We start from the raw sequence: 20,870 nt of genomic DNA on the forward strand, positions 1-20,870 counted from the left end.
TTTATAACTCCCTGATCTACCTTCTAGGATTGTTGTACATGATAAGTAAGATACTGTGCATAAAAACATTTGTAAAAATTTTAAAAATCTGTTCAAGCTTGTCATTATTACTACAGATAAATCGGGTACTACCTTGCTGTCTTGGATTGCTTTTGTATGTTGTTCTCTTATGTTGTTACTGGACTTGGTGTTATTACTTAAATTTCTCTGTATTTATTTTGACAACCTAATTAGGTTTTGAATTCTTTGGAAGCAAAGAGTATGAATGGTATTATGAGCAAAGACCCAGAAGGAGCCACCTCCTAATTATTTTGGAGAGAATTATCTAAGAGGCATAATTGGACTTGTGCTTCCCATTAAAGTATGATTCATATCAGAGAAGCTTACAGTCTTATTGCTGGCCACATGGAGATAGTACATAGGAGATACTCGATAGGAATTCTGTCAACTGAAAGAGAGTCAGCAAGACAGTGTAAACATGGTTAGCATGTCTCAGCTTACCCAGCCTGGCTTGGTGTAACCAATATAGACTATGGAAAATAGGAAGTAGACAAAAGGTAGTGGAGATTGGGCTCATGCCATTTTCTTTAATTGAAATACAATTTCCATAAAATAAAATACAGATATTTTTAAGTGCATATTATTTTGAGTTTTGACAAATGTATTCCCCTGTCTGGCAACTGCTCCAATTAAGATGTAGAATATTTCTATCACCCCAGTACCCTTTTCCTGTCAATCCCTCCTTCTCCCAGAGACAACCACTGCTCCAATTTCTATCACTGTAGCTTAGTTTTACCAGCTCAAAAACTTCACATAAGTAGAATCATAAAGCATGTTACTTTTTTTCCTGGCTTTTGTCACTTAACAGTTTTTTTTTTTTAGATTTAACCATTTTGTTGCGTATGTAAGTATATCATAACTTTTTGTTGTTGAGTAGCACTCTCCTATATAAGTATGTTATAATAATGTTTCATTTACCTATTGATGAGCATTTGAGTTGTTCCTAAGTTTTAACTATTATAAAAAAGTTTACTATGAACATTCTTGCATAGGTCTTTTTGTGGATGTATATTTTCACTACTCTTAAGATTGTCGGACTGGATAAAGAGCAAAGTTCAGTGGTATGCTGTTTTCAACACATATTTTAAATATAACACAGACAGGTTGAAAGTAAAAAAAATCAGTAAAAGATACAGCATGAAAACACTAAGCAAAAGAAAGCTGATATGGCTATATGAATATCAAAAAAGTAGATTTTAAGACAAAGGATACCAACACAGATAAAAATGGTCATTTTATTGGGAAAAAAAGGCCAATTTGTAACAAGGCATGACAATCTTAAAAGGGTATAACAAAGTAGAATTTCAAAATCCGAGAAGAAAAAAATGGCAAAGTAAAAAGCAGAGAAATCCACAATAATTGTTAGAGATTTTATCAATTTTATCCCAGTAGTTGCTAGAACAAGAAGACAAAAAATCAATGATATAGACAACTTGAATAACATTATCAGGGATCAAACCTGCAGACCTAACTGACATTTATAGAATATTATACCCAACAACTTCAGAATATACATTCTTTTCAAATACACATGGAACATTCCACAGGTGGTGTTATGCTAGGCCATAAAATTAGTCACACTTCATTTCAAAGAGTATTTGACTACAATGGAATTAAATTAGAAATCAATTACAATTAGATATATAGAAAAGGCCCCTTTTTACAAAATTAAGCAACAGACTTCTGAATAATCAATCCATGGATCAAAGAGGGAAATCACACACACACACACACACGCACACACAAATACAATGCGCTATACGGAGTGACAATTAGAATACAACATGTTAGGAATCTCTGTGTTCATGCCTTTAACTATTTCATATTATTTCATAATAATCAAGAACTTATTAATCAAATTAGCATTTAATTATCTTCAGATGAAATGAGAAAGAGGGTGGGCAAAATGTAGACTGAAGGCTGAGAATTATAGGAATTATGGTCACAATCAGCCAGTGTTTTAACTCTACTGCAATTGTAACAAAGTCATTGGATCTTGGTTCAACCAATGGGAATAGATCCTTTCAAAATGCCAATAAATAAAATGCTAAATAAACATTTTGGCAATTTTCTCTTGATAAATCTCTTATAGCAATGTGCATAATGCTTCCATTTTCATCCAATGAAGTACTAGTGAAAATAGTCTAGATAGTGTTAATATTGATAGAAATTATAACTAAGGAATAAGTTAGATGGTGATTAAAGAGTTGAATAAGCACTCAAAGGAAGTTGTGAAATCTCTGTTCTGAGATATGTGACAAAACCATCTGTCTCTGATTTTAGTTTAATCCTTAATGAATATAAGAAGCCTGACTAAATGATCTCTTGGGAGGCTCCCTTCCAAACACAAAACCCATTATTTTAATTTGCATTGGTTATAGTGCCAACACAAAGAAAAAACACACTCAAGATCTTTTTTATAAAGTAGGGATTTAATTCTAAATCTTAGTCATATCTTACAATTTATAAATTCTTTAATGTTGAAAAATATTTTCTTTATAGAACTAAAACCATTCTCTCTCTCTCCCTCCCTCCCTCTCTCTCTTTCTCCCTGTTTCTTTATGAGAACCCAAAATAAAATGTAGTTTATAATTTGTGATTATGATTTGAAATTTTCAAAAAATGTATGAGTCATTTCTTGCCCTTTGATAATTTCCAAATGATGATGCTTTGCTTTTGCTTTTAGAGATCAGTCTTTGCTTTTAATTATTTCCATATATTTTGGTTGGGAGTGAGAAAAATCAACGGAAAATGTCTCTCATGAGTGTCAGCCTGGTAATGAATATATAGAATGCAAATGGTCACTTTATTGGGGGGAGACGGTAAGTTTTTCTGAGCCTTTTGCCCTTTTTTCTTCTCCAGCCTGCTGTTTTTTCTGTTTTCATTTGTAGATTAAACTGATGCAGCAATATGGTGGGGTAGAAATCACATGAATCTGACATATGTGGGCTCCTGTATCTGTGCACATGGATAGAGATGCTGGTCAAAATCCAACCATCTAATGAGTTCCAGACATACTTTTAACATTCACATGCATGAAGCTATACAAAATATTTTAAAATACAGAATCCAAAATAAAATTTCTTTTTGTATAAAATACTCCTTCTCAATTCATTCCTGTAGGCAAAACTTGATATTTAATAATATTAAGAAAAAGAAGAAAATGAATTCAAAATATTTTATTGCTTCACAACACAAAAAAATGGTTTACTTACTCCCAATAATCTGAATTTATTCCAATAGTATATTTATGGATTTAACCAGGAGAGGGATTATCCTTATTCTAAGTAGGGGAGAAAAAATTTAAAAAAAAAAAAAAAAGAAAGAAAGGAAAAACTCCAGTGGTCAAGAGATTGAGTGAACCGAGGAACAGAGTGGTTATTTGTTCTCTGTAATGTATTAGGAATGACTGGAAGTAATGGAATATGCTAGTGAATATAGCTACCCCTATATTGAATAGAAAAATACATTACCAAAACACTTTTCACACACAAAAACAAACAAAAGAACATTTTGTACAAATACCTGATGTGTAGCTATATCATTTAGTTGCTACTATTGCCTAGTTTAAAAATTGTACCCTGGTTAAAAACAGAATCCCTTTTCTAATCTTTTAAGATTTCAATAAATATTTCCAGGCATTAAGGACAGGCAATATTTTGCCTTGTCCACTTCTCTGACGTCTAGCTGTTTCTAGTTGCTAAATTTGGCTGCTGTACTTTTCATATCCGTAAAGCTGTTCTTGGGTCCACCCTGCAGGCAGCCATCCAGATTTGGATTTTTCCAGGCAGCCCGGGCTTGGCTATCCTGCTTTCATCATCCTCCTTCTGTTCTCAAGCCAAGGACATAGAATGGCAGAGAGCTCCCCTTTATTTCTGGTATGATTGTTGCTTCTCCGGGTCTGGCTTGGGCTCTGATCTTGACATTTATGTCACAGGTGTCACTGGTGAAACTGCTGTGAAACCAGATGGCAGGCCTAACTGAGGTTGGCAGCAACTGCTGTTGTCCCCAGTGTCACTGCTACCTGCTCTACTTTCTTATTCCTGTTGATGTTCTACTGCCTTGTTTTATTGCATTCGTTCAGTGTTACCTTCCAACAGGCCTTTTCAAATGTGAACATCATTCCATAACTCTTCTGATGCATTAATTCCCCATGGAACCCATTCATCTAGGGAGGCTCATGACTTGGCTAGATTCTCCACTTTCCTTCAGGGCTTTTGTTAAACCTCATTTCTTCAGCAAGCTTCTCCATGACCACCCTATTTAAAATTGCAATACATCCTTCTCCTCTCCAACCCTGATTATTTTTTCTCTCTTTTTCATAAATTTTCTTTCCCTGGAGCAATTAGTACCACATGTCAGAATCTATATTTGCCTTACTTGGGCATTATCTGTATCCCTCCACTGGGTTACCTAGAATATAAGCTCCACAAGGGCAAGGTTTTGTCTGTTTGGTTCATTACTGTATCCCAAGCATCTGGAAGAAGACTGGCCCTTAGTAGACATTTCAAAATTTTTGTTAAATGATTAGCTGGATTGTAAATACTGAAAGATTAGGTTTATTGTTTATGATTTGGTTTCATTCATTGTGCTTAGTACAGTGCTATATGTAAGAGCTTGAAAGACAGAGAAAAGAGCATTAGTAGTATCTGTTATGTATACTGGATGTTTTACTTGAGTTATACCCTTTTTTTTTTCCAAGACAGAGTCTTGCTCTGTTGCCCAGGCTGGAGTGCAGTGGTGTGATCTCGGCTCACTGCAACCTCCGCCTCCTGGGTTGAAGCAATTCTCCTGCCTCAGCCTCCCAACTAGCTGGGATTACAGGCACCCGCCACCACGCCTGGCTAATTTTTATATTTTTAGCAGAGACAGGTTTTCACCATGTTGGCCAGGCTGGTCTTGAACTCCTAACCTCATAATCTGCCCTCCTCGGCCTCCCAAAGTGCTGGGATGGCAGGCATGAGCCACTGCACTCAGCCAAGTTATACTCTTTAATCCTCACAATAATCTAGGTATTTTGACCAAAGAACCACAGCTAGAAAGTAGGAGAGTAAGATGTAAACCAGTTTTGTCTGGCTCTAAAATTACTGCCTTTTTTTGTCTGTTTGTTTTGCTCAGAAGAATTGGTCATGCCAAATAGTAATAAGAGTTCTTCAAAATGAATGATATTTCATAATAAGGTGTAGCTAGAAACAGTTTGCCAAAAATACTTAGGAAAAAAAAAAAGATTTGTGAATTAGCTCCCTAAAAATACAAACGCAACAATTCCAAAAGAAGGAATTCCAAAGTTATTGGGCCATAGTACTTTTGTGTTAAGTGCCTGGCCCTCCAAGGTAACTAATTTTAATTTTAAAAAAAATGTCTGGACACATATTTTGACATGTTTTGCTGAAAATATATTTATAATATGAGCCCAACAAAGACAAATAGATTCATTCTTGGTGCTAAAAAGTGACAAGAAAACTTCTACGCCATTGCTCTCGAATGCTTTCTTCATTGTAGTCCAAGAAACTGTGATTAGTTGTATTTTAAAAGTAAGCCAGATTTCACTGGTAAGGTCTTTCCTTACTTCATCTTCTCCCTTGACACCTTTTGATTTGGTTGTACAAATGCAGGTTAGGCCCCATTATTAATTCAGTACCACATATTTATGAAGACCCCACATGATGCAATCAGCACTAGAGACTGGAAGTTTTTCATCAAGCCCAGCAAGCCCACAGTAAAAAGGAATCAGTCTCAATCACTCATCAGGAAGCTAACATGTTCTGTGACCACCTTCTGGATGTTGAGTTATCTCTAATCCAGAGTTTATGTCAATGATCTTAAAAATTAGTTCAATTCTGGATGGGCGCGGTGGCTCATGCCTATAATCCCAGTACTTTGGAAGGCTGAGGTGGGCAGATCACGAGGTCAGGAGATGGAGACCATCCTGGCTAACATGGTGAAACCCCATCTCTACTAAAAATACAAAAAATTAGACAGGTGTCAACAGAGCAAGACTCCGTCTCAAAAAAAAATTAGTTTAATTCTGTCTTCATTTTTTCTTACTTAGTAAAAGATAATGTAATGCCTGGTGTTTTTTTAAGGCAATCATAGAATCTGGAGGTTGAAAATATTTGGGGAATTATACATTCTAATTATTCAGACAGGCATCCTTACTGCAGTATCTGCTAGTAATTGAGGATTATTTCATATTTAAAAATACTCATATTTTTATGCAAATCTCAGAATTTGAACATTGTTACTTATAGTTGTTAAAAAGTAAATTGAGAAACAATAAAATGTTAAAGAGCTTATTTGAGCAAATGGTAATTCTTGAATCAGCTCCAAACCAAAAGTGGTTCTGAGGCCACTTGAGAAAACTCAAAGAGAAAGCTTTTATAGGGAGAATGTAGAAATAAAGCAAAGGAAATATTTAATTGGTTGCAATTATATAGTTGCCTTATTTGGTCTATCTTGCTGAAAAGTTCCTACTTGTATTACTACATGAGTTGGCAGCTTCTGATTGGTTAGCCTTAAGTTTCATTTCTCTTTAGGCATTTATAAGAAATAGTTCAAGTTGAGTTTTGCATATGTTTGCAAATCAAGCAAAGTTTAGGTTACTTCTGAGGGCCACTTGGATTTGTCTGCTCAGAACTTCTTCAAGCCTGGTCTGTTTTAATTTACTTCAACATATTTTATCAACATTTTGCTTTCTATAACATTCATAGTAACCTTAGATCTGCCCTCTAGAATCGACAGAGGCTATTTCACCCCCAGCCTCTTTTCAACATGAGAGTTTGCTCAATGCTGCTTCTATTTGAAATCTTCTGTTATTCAGCTCTTTTAATGAATATCTACTTTCTGCAAGGCATTGCTTTATGTACTGCAAGAGTTACAAAGAGGAGTACATCATAATCTTACTTGAAGGCAATTACTTAAATAGAAAAAATGGTGTGTGAAAAACAAATGTTCTTAAGCTTGAAAAAGTGAAAGGGTGTACCCAGCTGGAAGGATGTGAAAGTGTGCATGGAAAATGTATTTGAGATTTAAACTGCTATTGTCTTCTGGGTTGAATTGGTGTCATGAACTTCAGGTAGTGAAAATAGCTTAAACAATACCCCTGAAGTGGAAACACAGAGATTAGTGTGAAAATTTAGAAGACCGTGAGCACATTATATTTTGTGTGTACCATAAGACACTGGTAGAGTATATTAGTCCATTTTCTTGCTGCCATAAAGAACTGCCTGAGACTGGGAAATTTACAAAGGAAAGAGGTTTAATTGATTCTAAGTTTGGCATGACTGGGGAGGCGTCAGGAAACTTACTATCATGGCAAAAGGCAAAGAGGAGGCAAGGCACCTTTTTCTCGAGGCAGCAGGAAGAAGTGCTGAGCAAAGAGGGGAGAGCCCCTTATAAAATCATCAGATTTTGTAAGAACTCACTCATTATCACAAGAACAGCACTGGGGAAACCACCCCCATGGTTCAATTACCTCCACCTAGTCTCTCCCTTGACACTCGGGGATTATGGAGATTACGATTTAAGATGAGATTTGGGTGGGGACACAAAGCCTAATCCTATCATGGGGGTTGGTAAGAGGGAAGACTAGAAAGGAAAGCTGGACTAGGCAAGGTGGCTCATAGCCATAATCCCAGCAGTTTGTGAGGCCAAGGCAGGGGGATTACTTGAGCCAGGAGACCAGCGCTGGCAACATAGTAAAACCCCATCTCTACAAAATGTTAGAAAATTAGACAAGTATGGTGGTGTGCACTGTAGTCCCAGCTACTTAGGAGGCTGAGATGGGAGGATCTCTTGAGCCTGGGAGGTCAAGGTTGCAGTGAGTCTTTATCACAACACTGCACTCCAGCATAGGCAACAGAGCAGAACCTTGTGAAAAAGAGAGAACGAGAAAAGAAAAAGAAAGAAGTCAAGAAAGAAAGGCAGGCAGGCAGGAAGGAAGGAAGGAATGAAGGAAGGAAGGAGGCAAGGAAGCATTCTTTACATGCCAGGAAGAGGAATCTTAGTAATGAGAAAACTGAGGCTCTGAGAGTTTGAGCCTCACTCAAGGTCACTGAGTTGCTAAATGGCAGAACTGGATTTCAATCCCAATAATTTGATTCAAAACCCATACTCTTTCCCATATACCACATTATCTAGGAGGTGTCCCAAGAGTTCTGAAGGGGGAGTTAGCTTCCATCTCAGGAGACGAAGAGAGTCTTCTTAGACCAAATGGTATTTGAGATAATTTTGATAAGTTTATGTTGAATTCATTGGTTGGGATAGGGAAGACAATTCATTTCAAATGGAAGAAACTGAGCAAAGGTACAAAGGGGAGGAAGTGGAGAGATTGGGAACAGAAAATAATTAATCTTTGGTTGAACATCATCAAAAAGGTATAAAGGATGGAAATGAAAGCTAAGATCAGAGCACAAAAGGATAACATATTTGAACTTTTAATTGGACTTAAATGATAAAGTTTTTAGACAGATTATTATTATAACTACAGCCAAGTTTTTAAAAATATTATATTAGTAATTATATATAAAATAGATGGATGGGAAACAAACAGAAGAATGGAGATTATCTGTTTACAGTAACCCAGTTAATTATAATAAAATATTGAATCTGCATGTTGGCAATGGAATGAGAAGGGAAGAGATAGATATGTAATTTCAGAAGCACAATTCACAGAACTTGATAGAGATTAGTGGAAGGAGGAGGGAGATAGATGACATTAATTCTGTGACATGGTTTGCCTGTGTCCCACCCAAATCTCATTTTGAATTCCCACGTGTTGTGAGAGGGACCCAGTGGGAGGTAACTGAATCATGTGGGCAGGTGTCTCCCGTGCTGTTCTTGTGATAGTGAATAAGTCTCATAAGATCCGATGGTTGTATAAGGGGGAGTTTCCCTGCACAAGCCCTTTTTCTTTGCCTGCCACCATTCACGAAATATGTGACTTGCTCCTTCTTGCCTTCTGCCATGATTGTGAGGCCTCCCCAACCAACAGGTGGAACTGTAAGTCCACTAAACCTCTTCCTTTTGTAAATTGCCCAGTCTCAGGTATGTCTTTATCAGCAGCGTGAAAACAGACCAATACATTCTGTAAATTTGAATGCAGGAGATAGAACCTTTAAAAGCAATGGTAATTTGTCTTGCAAGGCCTATGTTTATCTCTACTATGTACTCAGACTATTGTACAGCCTGGACCATAGAAGGTATGCAATACAATTATTTATCTATATACTCAATCCCTACTCTGTGCCAGGGATTGTCCTAAGCACTAGCGATAGAGTAAAAAGAAAAGAAAAAACTCTTGTTCTCATTAATAAAATAAACATCACATTGCTTCACCCAAACTAGATCACCTTAGTCCCTTTTATTGTTATCTCTGTGTCGCTCTCCTGGCAGGTGAGTGTTTCTGCTTTTAAGAATCTGTACCTGTGTCTTGCTTTAGAGAACTGTCTTCAGATTATCTGAGTCATTTTTTCCACTTCAGCACCAAGTCTGAAGTGCCGGGGAGTTTACGTGCCCCCACCCATATCCTTAGCGAAGACTGACTATTGCAGTCTTGTACAGATCCCTTGCTTCATATAGGGACAAACTCAAATACATAATTTGTACTCCAAAGTTGTCCTGTGGGATCATAATAAAGCCACTTCTGTAGGGCTTTGTTGGGAATTACACCTTAGCTTGGCTCCTTCCCCATCCAGACCTGCAGCTTTACCCACTCCTTTCCTGATTGATCCTAGGAGTACTTCCTTAACTAATCACTTTCCCATTAAGCCACATCTCAGTGTCTGTCTCTGGGGAACCTGACCTAAGACATGTAGTTTACATTGCAATGTACAGAGACAAATAATAAACAATGTAAATAATTATTAATAAGTTTCATACTAGGCCAGGCATGTTGGCTCATGCCTTTAATCCCAGCCAGTTGGGAGGCCAAGGCAGGAGAATTGCTTAAAGCCAGGAGTTCAAGACCAGCCTGGCCAACATAGCAAGACCCTCATCTCTACAAATAAAATAAATTAGCCACGCAGGGTGGCATGTGCCTCTAGTTCTGGCTACTTGGAATGCTGAGGTGGGAGGATCACTGGAGCCCAGGAGGTCGAGGCTGCAGTGAGCTTTGCCACTACACACTAGTCTGGGCAACAGAGCAAGACCCTATCTCTAAAAAAATAGATATTTTATTAGGGGAAGTTGAAGTTATAGAGGGAAATAAGGAAGGAGATGTGGTTAGAGTGTGTGAAAGTGTGTGTGTGTTTTCAGTTGTAAGGGATGGTGTTCAATTTTATATAGCATGGTTGGGGAAGGCATCACTGGGAAGGTCCTATTTGAGCAAAGACTAGTAAGTGCTAAGGGAATGAGCCATGCAAATTTCTGGGAGGAAAGCATTTCAAGCAGAGATGAAAGCAAGTGCAAAGCCATGAGCTGGGAGTGTCTAGAGTGCTTGGCGAGAAGTAGCCATGTGAGAAAGTACAGGGCAGGAGACGACATGAGAGAAGGAAGTGAGGGGGGTGGGCAGACCTTGCAGGCCAACACAAGCCATGGCTCATACTTTGACTTTTCCTCTGAGTAAATAGAGAGTCACTGTAGAGTTCTGAGCAGAATAGTGACTCGACTGTTTTTGCGTTTCAAAGGAATCTGGCTACTACATTGAGAATAAACTGAAGGAGGCCAAAAATTAAGCATGGAGACCAATTTAGACATTATTACCAGGGCTGGCTTCATGGGCAGCCACACAAGGCTCCATGCTAAGAAGGGCCCCACACATGGAGCCTAATGCTCTGCAGTCACCATCTTGATAATTTTAATAATTTGTGTTTGAATTTAGGTTTTGTAAGTGAAAGTCATGGGACTGTGGAGCATGTTCTGGGTGCTCAGTGTCTGGTACTTCCTGCTGTGGATAGGTTCAACACTACCTGCACCCCTGCTCCCTGCCCAGGCCACTCAGTGCCCCCTTCTTCACCTTTTCCCAGCAACTATTGCCACCCTCCAACAGGGAGAATGCTGGGCTGCTGGTGGGAAGATGTCTGTGTTCTGCTGCCCTTAAGCCTGTCGGGGATTTGCTCACAAGCTCAGGTCAAGTTGCAGTTAGGAATGCACCTCAGGCTGGAAGTGCCAAGGCAGGTGAGAGACTCAGTGGGAGAGAGCTTCTCACCCACCTCTAATCCAGGCATGTCAGGTGCAGAGTTCCAATGCTTTGGGGGTTGACCTTCCACCAGTTTGGGTGGCAGGCTCATGGGAAGGGTAGATTGACTTCTCTGACCCCAATTGAGGGCAGGTTGCTTCAGTCCAGCAACTGGTGGGAAGGGGAATTTGCCAGTGGGGGATGGGGGCAGACATTATCTTCTGCTCTGAATCAGGGACACTCATATGGCTCTGTGTTTGCCCTGCAAGTGTTTCCCTGCTCCAATGAGTACAACATTAAATAGCAAATAAAAGCCATCAGATCAGTAGACAGTTTGCATAAATAAGAAAAAAGCTATGTTGCATAATCTTTTAATTTCCTGCTACTTAAACAAGTGTCTTCCTCTTTTTTTTAGAGACAGGTCTTGCTATGTTGCTCAGGCCGGTCTCCAACTCCTAGCCTCAAGGAATCTTCCAGTTTCAGCCTCTGGAGTAGCTAGGATTATAGGTGCAAGGCACCACTCGCAGCTGGGGCCTCAACATTATCAGTTTTGCACTGTACTTCATAAATTACTGGCCCTAGCAATTGCAGTAATCTAAGTGAATGATGGTGGCAACTTGAACCAGTGTGCTAATGGTAGAGGAGGTGAGAAATGATTGGATCCAAGATATATTTTGAATATAGAACAAAAAGGTCACTAGAGGTTATGACATAGTGTATGAGAGAGGAAGGAATCAAGGATGGCTGTAAGGTTTTTCACCTGAGGAACTTGACATTATTTGTTGAATACATAAATGATGTGTCCTGTTATGTATCTGTTCAGGAAACACATTGATGGTAATGAAGATGCAGTGGCAGAAGCAAATCATAGAGGTATTTCCTAGCGGTAGAAATATTAAGACTTGGTGACAAAGATCATAAATTAAAGGAAAGGGAGTGAAACAACTAAGTCAGGAAAAATACTTCTAACTTAGGAAAAAAGAAGAAAAAGGAAGGAAATGGAAATATTTAACAAATGGTATAAATTTCTAAGGAAGATAAGTTCAATTTTGGAAATGTTCACCTGGGGCTCCAAGAACCTACAGCCCAGGAGACCTTAGCTATAGATTGTTGGGAATATGTGATAGGATCCTGAATGAGCACTCAGGACTAGGGATCTATGTTGAGGGCATCATATAAGTGTAAGCTGGAGTCACAAGAATGGTTAACTCATCAATAAATGAATATGAGGAGAGATGTATACAGTATTGCAGAAGAGAGTTCCTTGTAAATGTGTAAGCTCATCCTCCATGCCTGGGATAAGAGTACATTCATTATGGTGCATGTGAAGGTATTGAGAAAACAACTTCCGCTTTCTGGCAGAGGTTAAGCTAGTCCCATAATAGCAATAGCAAGATTATAAGGGGAAACTGTGTTATTTGTACTGGGTCACAAATTTGTCTAATAGCAGTGGACCTGTGGGATTCTATAAACATCTTAGGTATAGAAAGGGATCCAGTGACTTTTAGAAAATCAGACTTATATCATATTTCCCTTCTTAACTTGTAGCTCAGTGGTGCATTTCTTACCCTGGGGGAGAAATGGAACATGGACTATACTTAGTATTTGAAATCAGACACATGTGAATTTAAACTCTGGCTCAGAGTGGCAATGGCAAATTATTCAACATCTATACACCCTGATCACTCCCACATTTGAAAAGTGACAACAATACTACTTCCTTCACAAATAATGCAAGGATCAATGAGATAACAAATCAAGAAGCCAGTAGTGTGCCACAATTTAGGTAGTGTTGACATTACATGAAGAAATGAACCCATGGTCTCCTATGCTCTCCTTCACTCCTCTCTAGTTCTCTCTCTCTCTCTTTCTCTCTCTCTCTCTGTCTGTTTCTCTCTCTCTCTCATACACACAGGCATGCTTACATACACTTTGGAATGTAGCTATTTTTTGAGCATTGTTTTATTATTATTTTATTTATTTATTTATTTATTTTCTGAGACAGAGTCTGGCTCTGTCGCCCAGGTTGGAGTGCAGTGGCGCGATCTCGGCTCACTGCAAGCTCCGCCTCCTGGGTTCATGCCATTCTCCTGCCTCAGCCTCCCTAGTAGCTGGGACTACAGGTGCCCGCCACCACGCCTGGCTAATTGTTTGTATTTTTAGTAGAGATGGGGTTTCACCATGTTAGCAGGATGGTCTCAATCTCCGTGATCTGCCCACCTCGGCCTCCCAAAGTGCTGGGTTTACAGGCGTGAGCCACTGCGCCCAGCCTGTTATTATTATTATTTCAAAGACCTTCTGATCCTGGCTCTACCTGCTTATTCATGGGGAAGATGCCCAGACATTCAGATCTACTGTTCCACTGAGGAGTTTAGAGGCTGCTTTTTCTCCCCCATAAAAGAGAACGGGGACTGATGGAAAAATTTTAGGTAGAAGTCTTTGACGAAAAGAAGAAATGAGGAAAACTGAGCTGGAAATATTCAGGTATATCAAACAAGTGGAAATACCTCACCCTCATAAAGAGAACCATATCCTGGGAAATTTTCTTTCTTACCTGATTATTAAAATCCAGAATTGGAATTCTGTGATTCCAGTATAATCCATCCATCAAAACCAAACTACTATGTAATCAGATTAGAGGTGGCCTTCCTGCTGATGAGCCATTTAGAGACGGTTGAATGAGTTCTTGGAAGTCTGCTAACATGCACTTAATACATCTGAAGATTTTAAAACGTTGCAGCAATGTATTGCCAGTCTACCTACAGTAAAATAAAAATGCTTCCATTATATACAGGTATATTTCTTTTATATAGTTAACTTATTTTTCCTAGGAAAGTTAGATGTAAGGTGATTATCTATACACTGAATCATATTTCCCAGAGATCATCATAGTAAGATTGGTATGCATTTCTGTTAAAGAAAAGCAAAATGTGTCTTAGGACATAACAATCATTTAATGGAATATCTAAAGAATGTTGGTCAAGCATTTTGAACAAGATGAAGATGGAACCAGGGCTGGGTGTGGGCAGTAGACTGTTCCACCAGGAGCCAAAGATGACAGTGAATATACACTTGACATCAGTCACCAATGACAACCTAATTCTACGTGACATACTGGCCTGGATCAATGAGTCTCCTGAAGTTGAATTTGACAAAGATGGAACAATTGTGCTCAGGGGCTGCTTATTGTCGCTTTATGGTCATCCTCTTCCCTGGCTCCATTGCCTTGAAGAAGGTGAAATTCCATGAATACATTCATAACTTCAAAATACTACAAGCAGTATTTTTAAGAGGGTGGGTGATGACAAAGTAATTTCTGTGGACAATTAGGAAAAGGAAAGTTTCAGGACAATTTTGAATTCATTCAGTACTTTAAGAAGTTTTTTGATGCAAACTGCAATGAAAAAGACTATAACCCTGTGGCTGCCGGACAAGGTCAAGAAACTGAAGTGGCTCCCTCTATTGTTGCTCCAGTTCTGAATAAACCGAAGTAACCTCTCAGCTCTAGCAATCCAGCTCCACATAGGACCATTTCCACAAATAACTGCAGCTTCTAAGGCTGGCCCCAGGGTGGTATTAAAAAATCCTGGTGTGGGCAGTAGGAGTGCTGCAGGGTCAAATTGATGCTAGCAGGTCAGTGTATTGAAACTTGCCATTGAAGCCTTGGAGAAAGAGATTTCTACTTCAGAAAGCTAAGGAACAATGAACTGATTTGCCAGCAGAACGAGGGGCACAATGACCCTGTATTGCAGAGGACTGTAGACATTCTCTATGCCACAGATGAAGACTTCATGATATCCGATGAAAGGGGCCCACAGGAGGAACAAGGAGAGTTTTAACAACCCGAACCAGGAGAGCCTTATCCAAATTCTGCACTCCAAATCTTGTGCTTAACTGTTAAATACTCCCTTTTATTATTCTTAGAAGACTCACTGGTTTCTTTTTATGAGCATGAAGTACCTCTTTTTAAAGTGCATTTTGCAGAGTTTCACTCCTTTTTTGGTGAGTTTGAGTTGGGAGTTTTACTGTGCAGCAGAGCAACATTAACATCTGGTTAGTTCACCTGGGAAACAAAGAGGCTGACCATGGGGCTCACCATGTGCATGTAGGTAACATTGATTGCTGGAGAAGGTGTTTGGTAATATGCCGAGGTGGAGACCTTGGTACAGAAATGTGAAGACTGAATTGAATTTTAACCTAATGTGAAATCTTGGTAGAGAATTTTGTAATAAGTTAATGCCTAAAGAATATTTAAAATATGCTTCCATATTCAAAATATCAAATGTAACACATCAGAACATCTTATGTGTTTGACATTGTATGTTGGAAAGAAGGGCCAGACATCAGAACCTTTGGAACCTGGTGTCATCACAGGCCTTACAGGGCTGCTTGCAACCTCACAGGCCTAGACTTTGGCCCCAAAGGAAAGTTCTAAAGGTTGCTCTGTAAATCCATTTGGTGTCATTGACCAACTGCATCCCGGCTAAAAAGCAAGAGGCATTGTTGCCTGGATGAACACAGGGTGTGTTTCAGCCCTGAGATTTTTGGGTTGAAGAGCTGTATTTTCATTGAGGATTTCTCTGGAAATTTTTCCAATTATCTCTGAAATTTCTATGTATTACGCTTTTTTGGGAAACGAGGTGTGTCCAATTCTTTCATCTAACAACGCTTTTGGGGATTTGCTCACATCTCTGAGATTTGAATGGAAGTTGTTTCCCATTTTACCATCCTTTAGTTTTACATTTAACATGTCACCAGTGGTGAATCCATAGAGGTCTGCAGCAAACTTGATCCTTGCCTCGTTGGAGGAAAGAATTTGGCTAAGGGGAAGAAGTAGGTTTAAGGCAGAGGGAGAGACCGAGGCAAGTTTTAGAGTAGGAGTAAGAGTTTATTTAAAAGTTTTAGAGCAAGAACAAAAGGAAGTAAAGTATACTTGGGAAAAGGCCAAGCAGGCAACTTGAGAGGTCCAAGTGCCCTGTTTGGCCCTTGACTTGAAGTTTTATACATTGGCCTGGTTATGGCCTGGTTACGGCGTTTGCATTTCTCTTCCCTTTATTTTCTTTTGGAGCAGGCTGTACACATGTGCAGTGATCTGCCAGCACTTGGGAGGGGCAATATGTGCAGTGTGTTTACTGAAGTTGTATGCCTGCTCACTTGAGGCAATTTTCCTTTACCAGTAGAGTGTTCCTGAGAAGGTCATATACCAGTTAAACTCTGCCATTTTGCCTCTTAATGGGCATGCTTGAGCTCACTCACCCAATTCCTGAGAACTTATCAGGAAGCCACTGATCACCAGGTTCAGGTGTTTTTTTTTTAAGCCATTAGGGGACTGTCTTTACCTGGTGCTGGCTAAGACCAATTATTATTTTAGACAGTTTAGTAACCACCTGACCATCATCTGATGGTTGCCTGACATTCCTGAGGGAGGGGCTCTCTACTGCCTTGCTCATGTCTGCCTAACTACCTACTCTAACATTGCTTCTCTTCTCTGCTCCCCTTGCCCACTGGGGACACCTCTTTGGGTTCTTAAAGTTTGCAGCTTGGAGTTGGAAGTGCAGCAGGCAGGTGGGCACACTGCAAATTCTTTGTGGACCTCTGGCAAAGGGAGTAATCAGGGAAGGCTCTGGTTACCTCTGCAAAGCTGGGATGTTTTTGGTATCTGCTGTCCACAGCTCTCCAGTTCTCTGAATACTTTATCAGTACACTAATCTCTTAAGAGATAAAATTTATTAGTGTGTTACTAAGTGTTCATTTTCTTTTGCAGAAAATACAGTACCATGTCTGAATTATTAATATTTAAAATGTGTTATTCCTTAACTCTCCCTCATTTGATTTGTGCACAACCTATTCCATCCTTTTGTTTGGCAGAAGTTTGCAAAATATGTGTCACTCACTGAGATTGTTCAGCCCCTGATGCATTTGTATTGATTTGTGTCTGGTGATAGCTTGTCCTAAAATGTGTGTAAAAAGTAAACATTTTATAACAAAATTGTTGTTTAATGGATGCTTTGTGTGGAATTCAGAGAAAAATCCAGATTCAGTGATTAACAATGCCAAAAAATGCAAGTAAATAGCCATTGTTCAAATGACAGTGGTGCTGTTTCTCTTTTGTGGTTTTTTAGACTTTTGTTACCTAAAATTCTGCTTTATTAGCAACTCATTTTCCACCTGGTGTTTCTTGACAGGCTTTTTTTTTTTTCTATTTTAAGTAGTTTCTAAATAATTTTTTTTATTTCAAGAAAGAGAAAAAAGAATATTGCTCAATGCACCTAATATAAAAATAAAGTATAAAAAATAAGTTAGTTTCATATTGGAACTAAACCTAGCATTAAAAAAAAAAACCAGCTTTTCTCACCAGTAAACACTGAATGTGAGTTCTTCATATTCTACTATTCTCTGTTTCTACTCTACAGCAGAAAAACACGTAAGTCTGGTTGTTCAGAACTGTCTCCCCATTATGGAAATTGTTAGTTACAGAAATGGGCTAGTGGATTCAGGTTAAAAAGAGAAGGATACATATACGTGTGTGTGTGTGTGTGTACATATGTGTGTGTATATGCATATATACAAATATATATCACAGCAAGTAACAATCAAAAAGTTGATAAGAAAATAGACTTGAACCTATGGAATAAGAAAGCTAGAATATCTGAAAAATAAATATTCAAATAATATTTAGCAAATCTTTTATTGGTTTATGTTTACATTACTGTAATGTACCAAAGAACCCAAAAAACTACAATTGTAGAACAGAACTTAAAAGGCCACTTCCAGAAAAAAAGACTTTCCTTAGTGTTTTCAGCTTTCTTAATTCTTGGGCACAAAATTTTCTAAGTCTTTGCGCACTTATCCACAACCACTAATTACAATATAAACTAATATAAAATTATGTCCTCATCTATGAAATTTAATATGCCATTTTCTTAGTATAAATTTATTTCTAGAGCATGTATTATTAATGTGGATCTTTGTAGAAAAAAATTGTGGTACAATGTTTATTATTACATACCCTTATTTTTTTAAATTGTCTTATCTTTCATATAACTTTTTGCTGATGTCATCATGTGTAATAACATGATTTTTTAAAATTTTAATTTAGAAAAAATATATTCCTCTTGTATAAATGAGAAAACTAAAGGAAAAGAGTATCGAAAGGAAAACATTATAGAAGTATCAGAATTTAGAATCCCAATTCTTAAGATTTTTTATTTTCTGACTACTTCAGATAATATCGTTTGCCTTTCTCATTATTCATGGGTCTTCCAAATATAGTGTCTGGCCTTAAAAGTTGTAACACAAAATCTTCTGTCTGAAATGTAGTACAACTGAATGAAATTTAAAACCTTCACGTAATATATGTCATATAGAACTCTCATAAAATATCAGTATGATGTGATAACAAAGGTCAGAACAAATGGAAGAAAAACTAACGTATGATTTCTGAAAACCTTATCCTGGGAAATGAGAAACAGACTATAATTATTTACTTAAATCTACATTACGCAAAAGTATCTTTGATGTGAAAAAATACTCAGTGTTGTTCATTCGATGTTTTATATGTTTTGGTAAAACATTTTGTGTTCACTCTTTTAAATATTCCAAGACACACTCACTGGCTAGAATCAATGGGAGAGAAAGAGGTGACTCTATAACTAATATAATGTTAAGGAAACTGCACATATCTTGGTATGTTTCTGATAGTGCATAATTCCAGAAAATGTCTTAAGCATTGCATAATTGTTAGAAACATGAAATCTGCAGCCAGCAAGCATGAGTTCCACATCTGACCCTACTCTTTCCAGTTGTGAGAACTTATTTGTATTTTAAACTACTGAATTTCAGGATGCCTCTGTTTATTCCTGTTTCGTTATTTTTTAAGTTGACAGTAGTTGTACATATTCATGGGGTACATAGTGATATTTCAATACATATAACATATACTGATCAGATCAGGGTTATTAGCACACCCATCATCTCAAACATTTAGCATTTCTTTGTATTGGGAACATTCAATATCCTCCTCCTACCTATTTGAAGTTCTATAATATTGTTAAGTATAGTCATCCTACAGTGCTATAGAAGCTATAACTTATTTCTCCTGTCTAGCTGTAATTTTGTATCCTTTAACAAATCTCTCCCTATCTTCCCCAGCCTCTAGTATCCTTTGTTCCATTTTTTACTTCTTCCTCATGTTTTAAAGGGAAATGATTACAGTATCTATTTCATTAGGTTGCTATAAGGAATAAATGGTTTCATAGCTCTTAAAATAGTGCTTGACAAAAGTAGGTACTATTTGTAGATTTTTATTTAAAAAAAGTAGATACTATGTGTTATTATTATGACTAATCTTCTCCCAAAAATATGTTTGGTAAATCATTTCATAAATTTGTTTATTCTTAATTTATTTTGAATTAGAATCATTTGTATAACAAGTTGGTATATTGCTGAGCACATCTGTAAAGTAAGACCTGAATATGGATTTGATAATTGAAGTTGACACTCATCATAGAGATTTATGAAATATTGTGCGCTTGATTGCAGTAGGACAACTTACTATGGGGAAGGAATCTTATAAGTATCTTGCCTGGCCAGTATACATGGAAGTTGGTACACATGGAAGATATACCATATGTATATATCCCGATATTGATAATGTTACTTTCCAAAAGTGGAGGCACTGCAAATATGATGAGAATGTGACTAGAGCACGCACTTGTTTGTTCTTTCTGTCCAGCATTAATTTCCCCCTTATTCCAGTAATAGTAACTCAACAACTCTGCTCTTTGTCATTTCCTGGTGTTTTTTTTTTTTCTTTTCTTTCTTTTTTTTTTTTTTTTTTTTTTTTGAGACTGAGTTTCACTCTGTTGCCCAGGCTGGAGTGCAGTGGCATGATCTTGGCTTACTGCAAACTCCGTCTCCTGGGTTCAAGCGATTCTCCTGCCTCAGCCTCCCCAGTAGCTGGGATTGCAGGTGCCCATCACCATGCCCGGCTAATTTTTTCTATTTTTAGTAGAGATCGGGTTTCGTCATGTTGGCCAGGCTGGTCTTGATCTCCTGGCCTCAAGCAATCTGCCTGCTTCGGCCTCCCAAAGTGCTGGGATTACAGGCATGAGCCACCGGGACTTGTCTGTCGTTCATTCCTTCCTTCCTTCCTTCCTTCCTTCCTTCCTTCCTGTCTTTCTTTCTTTTCTTTTCTTTCTTTCTTTCTTTCTTTCTTTCTTTCTTTCTTTCTTTCTTTCTTTCTTTCTTTCTTCCTCTCCTTCCTTCCTTCCTTCCTTCCTTTCTCTCTCTCTCTCTCTCTTTCTTTCTTTGTCTTGCTCTATCTCCCAGGCTGGAGTGCAGTGGTGTGATCATAGCTCACTGCAGCCTCAAATGCCTGGTCTCAAGGGATCCTCCTGCCCTGATCTCCCAAAATGCTGGGATTACAAGCAAAAGCAACCTTCCCAGCTCCAACTCCACTTTTGAGAAATGCTTCTGTACCACAATGATAACCCTGACTACTCATAGGTTTCAAGTGAGGACTCTTCCGTGTTTCAGGGCTACAGCATGTGGCTTAGGAGAGGCCAATCAAAGACGACATTACCCTGGACAGAGTAATTACTTCAGGATGGGCATGTGACCCACCAGGTGTCAGTGAGATGCAATGAGTTTTTCTGAGTCTTTCTTCCCACTGAATTGAGGTCTGGAAGGTTGG

General features: G+C 38.2%; 1 protein-coding gene and 1 pseudogene across 1 annotated transcript in view; both read left to right on the forward strand.

Annotated features, from left to right (window-relative positions):
- SCN2A (sodium voltage-gated channel alpha subunit 2) overlaps positions 1 to 20,870 on the forward strand; it is a 152,032-nt gene that overhangs the window by 31,498 nt on the left and 99,664 nt on the right. The gene's annotated exons all lie outside the window — the stretch shown is intronic.
- Positions 14,231 to 15,015, forward strand: LOC100978048 (microtubule-associated protein RP/EB family member 1-like; annotated as a pseudogene).

This window comes from Pan paniscus, chromosome 13 (assembly GCF_029289425.2).
Source record: "Pan paniscus chromosome 13, NHGRI_mPanPan1-v2.0_pri, whole genome shotgun sequence".
NCBI classification, from domain to species: Eukaryota; Metazoa; Chordata; class Mammalia; order Primates; family Hominidae; genus Pan; species Pan paniscus.